The 8662-nt window shown below is 40.1% G+C and overlaps 1 long non-coding RNA gene across 3 annotated transcripts in view; it reads right to left on the bottom strand.

Annotated features, from left to right (window-relative positions):
* Positions 1-8186: 8186 nt before the first annotated feature.
* LOC106523047 (uncharacterized) overlaps positions 8187-8662 on the bottom strand; it is a 10641-nt gene continuing 10165 nt past the window's right edge. For 2 of the 3 annotated variants that reach the window (XR_001310848.1, XR_001310850.1), the window contains exon 4: positions 8187-8377. This is a non-coding gene — a long non-coding RNA (uncharacterized LOC106523047). The remainder of the gene's footprint in view (positions 8378-8662) is intronic. The other variant, XR_001310849.1, reaches the window with a different exon arrangement.

Below are 8662 nucleotides of genomic sequence, written 5' to 3'. Positions count from 1 at the left end.
ATTATATCCTGTTACTCTTTATTCTTTTCTAATTCTTTTAATGTGAATGTGCACTACTGTGGGAGTGGCTCTGATCTCATTATGCACATGTGAAATGACAATAAAGGCATTCTATTCTATTCTATTCTATTCCATTCTATTCTATTCTAAAGCCAGTATTGATCGTATCTCTACATCTCCCACAATGCATGTCAATTATTTTACCTACAAAATGACAATATTCCACCACTGGGTTTAAGGTAAAAGTCGCTGGTGGCTAATCTCCATTTTGCTTCAATACATCTCCTACTTTTGCTGTAGCTCAGTAGTAAATTTAAACTGGAACACCCCTCCAATGGGAATTCACTGTCATAAAGTGGGAGAGTTCAGAATTCAAGATGTCACCTATTTACCACATCTTAATATCTGTGAGTAAAACGCTTTTATTTTTAAAAGCATTTCTGTATTATTTGTTTCAYATTCAGTCASTCRTACAAGTAGWACTAATCAGTGTTTATTAGAGGACATGTTAAAATGCGGTTTCTGTGCACAAAATACTGCGAGAATTCAGTTATTGTTTGTTAGCAATGCTTAGCTGCAAGCAACAAGACGAGTAACGTAATGKTTCATGTTTAGTCGAAATTAAACACAAAACATCAACGYTTTTTACACATTTGAGGGCAAACAATGCTCATGTGGCTGTTTTGGGTCAAATACTGAAGTTAGCTGATCTCTGTCACACTGGAAGATGCCCAAGTTTACTTCAAGATTGGACACAATCATTTCAAACATGCTTGTGTTTGCTGTGACCACCTTCTATTCCCATCCTTTCTGCTAGCTTCAATGTAAACTTTATATTTTAAAAATACGTTTTTGGCTCATTTCATGTACCCTTCTTTTACATTTTGTGGGTTAACATGATTTTGAAATCCATCTGCAAAATGTGTCAACTCTGTTTTCAGCTTTAATAGTTCAAACACATTTGTATATCCGTATATATGCTTACATTTTAGCCCACAGTGTTTGGGTTCCAGTCCAGCTCCTAATCTTATTTAGCTGATGCTGCAGGTGAACAGTCCTTGTATTCTGCCCAGGGAGGCCCTGTATATCCTTCACAGATTATAGGGATGAGCTCCCAGACAACTTATCCCTCCATCCCCAAAGCCTGTCACCGTAAACTGTCGGAGAAATTATCCACACAGCCAGACACACGGTGGTGAGGGTATGAAATGACAAAGCAGAAATGTTTTGGGAAAAGGATGTGTTATCACTGTCACAGAACCATTTTAAATGTTTCACAAGTTGCCTGCAAATAGGATTGGAATTATTTCTGTTACCAGGAAGTCCTAAACTGTTATCRTTTCACAAGTGATTTCATCAATGCCATTTGAATTTAGCAACTTTGGAGGTGGCCTTTTGCATCTCGTGTTTTCTGGGTTCAATTTAAAGTGTATTTTCTTGCTGACCTCTTTATTTTCTAAGTGAATAGCTCATGCCCTACCGATGATATCATATGCCCCTTTGTTACCAATCTTTTTTTTTTACCCCTCCTCCACTCCTCCAGTCAGCAGCCCACCTACCCAAGCTCTGTCGGGGAAGCCCAYCACCCCACCCCCTCCTGGTCTCTTATCTGCCCCTCTGGAATCAGGAGAGATTAAAAATTACGGGATTAGGTTCCCCTCCTAACCTTGTAATCCAACAAAACAATGCTTTCTAACGTTAAGCGAGCGCTCTCGAGGCGTGGGTAAGTCCACTACGTCAGTTAGTCCTTATGGAGGGATTCCCTTGGAAAAAACACACGCTCCCTTTCTCTGTCTCCGATCACCTCCTCCATCCCAACCCCCTCGCTTTACGATCCGCCGCYATAATGAGGTGACATGGGAGATGGGGCCTAATATCTTCTAATAGGGTCAATAGAATAAACTGTTTAATAGGTGTCACAGTCGACACAAGGACAAAAGATCTGCCAGATTCTTATTTTTACTGAAACCAATAGTAATGCTGATACTTTCTTTTTAATTTTTTTAACAACACTATCGTGTCAAGTAGTAATAATTCCTACAACAGTGAGTAGCCCCAGTGATGTAAGACACTCTCTGGCTACTGAATTAAGGCCCTGTTTTAAATATGTCAGCGCCACAGTGAGRCTGCAGCGTTAGCTGGCCATGGGATGCACTCCTTTAATTTCATCGCTCTGTCAGCTTTTATTAAAACCCATTTGTCACAAAGAGAGAGGGAGAAAACAAGGGGCGAAAAAAAGTCAGATGGAGAGTGAAAGGAGCAAGGAGCAAAGAGAGACATAAACAGAGACAAACGGGGGTGAGGCCGTCCTGAGGGGCTAAATAAAAGAATTTGTTGTTTTGAGGTCGTGCTAGTGTTGGGTGTTGATGGTTTGAGGGGGTCAGAAGGGATGAGTTGCCATCACCTTGGGGAGCAGGTCATATAGGTGGGAGTAAAGGCTGGCAAGAAGAGGGAGAGTGTGACGGACTCGGCAAAAGTGATTAATGGTGAATCTGGGATATATTATACCRATGGGACTACCCATCTTTGCCTCCATCCCCATTCTACTCAACCATGCCCCCCCACCCCTGCCAACCAATCCTTCAGTCCACGCCACCCCACCAACATACCCATTTATAACTGTCTTGGGAGGGCCATCAAGGATCTACTGATATGCCCCCTCATTTTCTGTTCAAGAAATGCATCTTGAAAATGTGCCACGTCCTATTTGCAATGCTGGAATTACAGTATATCACTGCTGTCGACTAAACTCAACACGTTTTTACCCAAATTTTTTTAAATTTGTTATTTTAGAATGTAATAACAAATTCAGGAGCGTGTGCATGGTTACTCACAGGCTCTTTAGATATAAATCTGGACTTATTTGTGTTTTTGTAGAGAGAGGAGAGCATCCAATCTGTTTTCTGTCATTTTTAAAGGGTACATTTCATGCAAAATCCACTTTTTTTTTAGAAATCAAATAAAGTTTGTTGTGCACTGCAGACAATTTCAATTTATGTCGACGTCAATGTCAAATTTATTTGTATAGCACATTAAAACAACAAAAGCTGACCAAAGTGCTTCGCAGTTCACTCAAGACATGTAAAAAAAATAAAATAATAAATGCAAATACAGAAACACAATGTACTATATGAAAAAACTCTAACTGAAATTCCAACTCAGTCTTATACATAAGCCAAAGAAAATAAATGGATCTTCAGCAAAGATTTAAAAGCCTCAACAGTCTCTGCTGACTGAATACTAAGAGATAAACTGTTCCACAGCTTTGGAGCAGCTATTGCAAAAGCCCGGTCACCTCTACATTTCAGTTTGGATCTAGGAACATCTAACAGGAACTGGTTGGTAGACCTAAGTGCTCTGACTGGAGTGTAGATGTTAAGGAGATTGCATAAATATGATGGGGCCAGACCATTAAAAACTTTAAAAGACATCAATAAAACCTTAAAATCAATTCTCAAGTGAACAGGAAGCCAATGGAGAGAAGCCAGGACCGGGGTTATGTTTTCATGCTTTTTAGTACCTGTTAATTTAGTTTATCCTGGTGCTGTTGTAGATAATTTTATATACTGTTTGGGTCATATTTTTTAACCCGTTCAATTTTCTCTATTTTCTTTGGCGTTTTCTGAACCATCATGTCACGGTAATTACAACAGAACTGCCAAATAAGCTGGACCCCAGCTGAATGGTTTAAACGTAGAAAAAGAAGGAAATAAAAGCATCATATGTCTATTTTAAGGTTCTCACCAAACCAAGAAAACCCCATCCTCATATATAGACATGATATTTCTTTAATTTCAATTTCACTTCAGTGTATTTATACAGCACTAAGTCACAACAAACATCCTTTCAGGGCACTGAACAAAAACTAATCAATCTAAAGATTGTGTTGAATCTCTTCGTCCCAGTCTCCCAACCTCAACAAATTTTCAGTTCGTTAATAAAAATAAAGACATATTTTCAATAAGAGGAAACAAAAAAAATAGAAATATAGATGCATTTGATGTGTTTGTGGAGGTCAGACAAGGTTGTTATCACAAAATCTTGGGTGTCAATCTGATTTTGTGAGGTGTAGTGTGTGGCAGCCCCACTTTACTCACCCTGTCAAATAGCTTTAACTTTATTGCTCTGAAATGGCATCAAAGTGGCCTGCCGGCACATCACCACCCCATCCTGTGGTCCCTTACTCCCTGCCTTCTACCTCTAAACCCACGCACCCCAGCACCTACATTCAAAGGGAAATTGAATGATTCATTATCTCTCCCCGCCTTCTTAACTAAGTAAAAACATAAAAAAGACAAGAAAAGACTTAAGGAAGACGTTTTTACAATGCTTTGTACATTTCTCTATTTCTCTCGTTTCTCTCTTCATCGCTGAATAGTACATGATGGCACTTGACAGAAAGGAGGAAGATGAAAAAAAAAGGAAAATGCTAAAAGAGAGAGTGAGTGAGGGAGAGAGAGGGAATAAAATCAAGTGTGACAACATATGAATTTCAAATTTCAGAGGAGACATCAAAGTGCACCAACCGGGGTGTCTCTTCGACAAGGACACTTTCTGATTTTTAATTCCATACCCTGATTGTATCGCTGAGGCCCTAACGAAGAATGGAGGAGCAAAACTGGAGAGTGGCATCAGGCAGCAAGAGATAGAGCAGGCAGGGAGGGAGTGGACGAGGGACGGGGGGGATGTGGGGTGGGTGGGGGCACAGAGGAAGGAGAGAGTAAGTGAGATCAGACGGGTTTAGAAGAAATAGATACAGAAGGAGAAGGAAGGAGAGAAGAAGAGCCTCATCCAAACACAAGCAGCAGGGCCCTTTGTTGTCGAAGTGATCATAGTTCTTCTTTCATCAGACGGAGAGATGGAGAAGGGAGAAAGGAAAAGAGACAGTGAGAGTGAGGGTGATCCACTCCTTTTTCCGCTGGGGGTGACAGGGACATGGATAGAAGGAGGGCAACCTTTTTTTTTTTTTTCCACCCTTTGCACAAATCACATCAAGGCCATTCTTTCAAGGACTTATCACATCGAGCACACTTTGAAAACAAATACTAACAAGTAGAGCTGGAAGGGGTTGCTAGCAGTGTACCCGCGTTAACCAGAAACAATTTGTCTGTTTACATCCAGCTGCTTGGTTACTGCAGCGTCAATACAAACTGGTGAACTTTGCCAATCACTGGTCCTGCTCAGTTTCCCTCTGCGTTTCTCTCCTGATGCAGCAGTCTAATTGCCTGGGAGAATCTCAGCAGGAATGTGGCAAGCTTCAGGCTTTCTCTTTCCTGCCAAAACCCGGTGCCAGCTTTGCTGCAGTGGCAGCCCGCCCTGCTCAGCATCCACGCCAGGGGCCTCATAAACCCTGAAGGATCCCCCATGATGGGCACTCCCTACAAGGCCTCTTTGGAAACGGATGGGAAACCCCAGGGAAGAAGCAAAGAGGTTGAAAAGGTCATGTTACTGGCACACATTTGCCTGTAGTACAATATCTCTTTCTTGCATGCACACACTCACTGAAACACTCTGTTGTGTTTTTACCATTCAAGAGTGCTCTGCATTAGGTTTCAACCACCTTTTTTTATCTAAAAGTGTGAAAACAGCATTCAGTTGATTTAAATGAAAACATTGTATTCATTTAAAGCTATTCAATATGGGACTAAATACAAGAAGAGAAGGAGTTTAATGTTAAAAAGGAAGTTTTGACTGAAAGATTTTTACAATGTTAAATTGTCTTTTATATCCTTATTTAAATGACAGAGTCGTGTTGTTGTTAAACATGCAGAATCAGACTCAGGTTAGGCTTTTTCTTGCTGAACAGTGTTCCAAAAAAACAGTCTGGATGGCAGCATAAGTTGAATCTACGGCTGTGTCCAAATTCAGAGGCTGTGTCCTCCGAAGGGCCGTCCGCCTACGTCACAGCACTGCGCCTGAGATTGTTGAAGGAGTACATTTTTTATAAACACCTGGGCAGTATAAAATTTACAAGTTTCAAGGGGTTGTGTTGGAAATRCTTTGTCATTTGTATAGACATGTGTTTTATTATTATTATTGTCAGAAATCAAATGAGCTGGTAGAGCCAAAACAAACGTACACCTACAGCAGGTTCATTAGTTCTTCAAATATTGCCTTTAAGCTAATTTAGTTTGTTTTGTGATGTTTATAATACTAACATATTGATATTTGTTCATTTCGATCTATTTTTTGCTTCGTTGGTAAGGTAAGGGTGGGAATGAAGCCGAAGACTAGACCCTCCAAGTTCACAGTCACTTTTTTTCCAGTCTTCGGGGTCGACCAAGGAGCCAGCCCCTGAATTTGGACACAGGCTRTATTCATGGTTCAGCAGCACTGTTGCTTTTGCAGAGTTCCCATGTGACCTCCTTCCTTTCCACCGAGCTGAAAACATGTTAGGCAGCTCTATAATCTTTTTTATACCACTGCACCCTACATGTCTGCAACTTTTTGCATTCACTTTTATTGTGAAATTTTTTGGACCACAGAAAATTCCCAAATAAAACTTACAGAAAGCAACTAAATATCTGCATCTTGTTTCTTTTTTGTATGACAGAGTTTGAAATTGCAGTTGTTTGATTTAGTAACAATCTATGTTCTTTGATAATGGATTTAAAATTTCTGAAATGTTACTTAGCTCAAGCAATGAATTCAACATAAAACTGTGTTTTTTTTAATTTTAGTGAAGGCCCAAGGACCAAAATCACCCAGAGCTGGTTTCAGTYTTGTTCTTTGTATAAATGAATATTTAATTATGGTAGTTACCATAGATCATGAAGTTAAGAATGTGAAAACCCCAAAACATTTGCAGTTTTGAAAAAGTTTTACATTTTACACTGCATTCTAACTCTTTGGTTCATTATGGTTGATAATTCCTCCCATATGCTTTCAGAACTTGAACACAATGATTCATATTTTTAGGAGTTGCCTTTTGCCTTTAATAAGGGCGTTAAGCCTGAAGCTGAGAAATTTTAATTTGTACATGTGATGATAAGATTTTAAAGGTTCTAGTCTTAGTACAAATAAATCCAAGCCTGTAAAACTGGCAGGGGTAGCACGCAGTTGAACGTTTTTATGCTTTTAAAAAGGGCAACAAAACCAGTTTAACAGGAGCCATCCATCACAGTGATAATTATGTCAGTAGTTTTAAGATTTAAGGCCAATGTACATTGCACATCTGGAGTTGAGGACACCACACGAGAGGGAAGGTGAGGCTGCAGGCACAGCAACACACCTGGGACGTAAAGGGATTTTAGTGCTACCTGTCATATTAAACTTTAAATTTAAACGAGGTATGAAATACCATCTTAAGGTAAGTGTCAAAATCCAGATAAGTAACACGTTGAAAGGATGTGAAATAAATTTGATTGTTCTTAAAAAAAACATTCAATAAAGCTTGAGTTCTTGCTAAAAGGATGTCTAAACTCCTCATAAAAAATGTTAACACAAAGCCAAACCATAAAGATTTTCTTTTGAAGCTTTGAATGTATTCGGTTTATAAGTGTAAAAATCTTGATGTATTCAACAATAAAACAGCATGCGCAAAGTTTTGACACTGTGGTGACATCCTACTTTTTTTAACAGCTCAGAGAATTACAACAGAAGGTCAAGCAAACGCATGCCAAACAAACCATCTCGCCTTGTTACGCAGACACACAGACACACAGACACACACACTCACGCTCAGAAGCCCCTCCTTAGCCGTGGTGTGGGGTGCGCGGTGAAGCAGCTGGGAGACGTGAAGCCACAATGGCCCTTTAGGGCGAGACGGCCCTAATCCGTCCCGCGTCCGACTGCGCCAGTGAAAGGAGGCCTGTCAATCACAGCACGGCACCCTCGGGTCTCAGAGATGAGTTTGCTCAGATGTAGGATTTACTGTACCCCCTCTTTTCTGTCTTATTAAAATCTCTTTGCAGACAGACTGAGATACATGTATGCACGTGGGTGCATGCAGGCACACACACGCACACACACATGAACAGCTCAGTGCTTTTGAAAGCTGAATACCAAACAATTGTTCAAGTTCATATTTGAATTTATTTTGTGTTCGAGGCAATCAAATACAAATAAATACAAAACCATAAAATAATTGCTTTTACTTAACGTTACAGCAGAATTGGTTTGTTTTATCCCAAATCTCTATAAACTTTACATCAGACAGGATTCAATTCACATTTCATTTCCTTTTCTTAACTAAAATCATTACACAGTTAAATGACACATCATTTGCCTAAACACGCAATGAAAATGCTGTAGATTCAAAAGAACATTTGTACATCAAGGAATCACATTACATGCTGCTGATGCTAACGAAGGAGCGCACCGTGTAGACGCTGGGAATAGGTGATGATCTTTCTGGATACATTTCATAGTCCTGCTGCTGTCGGGCACACACACACACACACACACACACACACACACACACACACACACACACACACACACACACACACACATGATCATAGATGGAGAGGCGACAGTAAAGGGAAAAATAAAATGCAAAAGCAAATACACACACTCCAACACACACGTACACGAAGAGTAAACACTTATTTAGAGGTGTCAGACGCTGCATGTAATATCCTCTGGCACAGTGGCTGTTTGTGTGTGTGTGTGTGTGTGTGTGTGTGTGTGTGTGTGTGTGTGTGTGTGTGTGTGTGTGTGT

The sequence above is a fragment of the Austrofundulus limnaeus genome, unplaced genomic scaffold (genome assembly GCF_001266775.1).
Source record: "Austrofundulus limnaeus strain Quisiro unplaced genomic scaffold, Austrofundulus_limnaeus-1.0 Scaffold143, whole genome shotgun sequence".
In the NCBI taxonomy this organism is placed as follows: domain Eukaryota; kingdom Metazoa; phylum Chordata; class Actinopteri; order Cyprinodontiformes; family Rivulidae; genus Austrofundulus; species Austrofundulus limnaeus.
The sequence above is the reverse complement of the archived record's forward strand: the minus strand, read 5'-3'. Positions and strand labels throughout refer to the sequence as shown.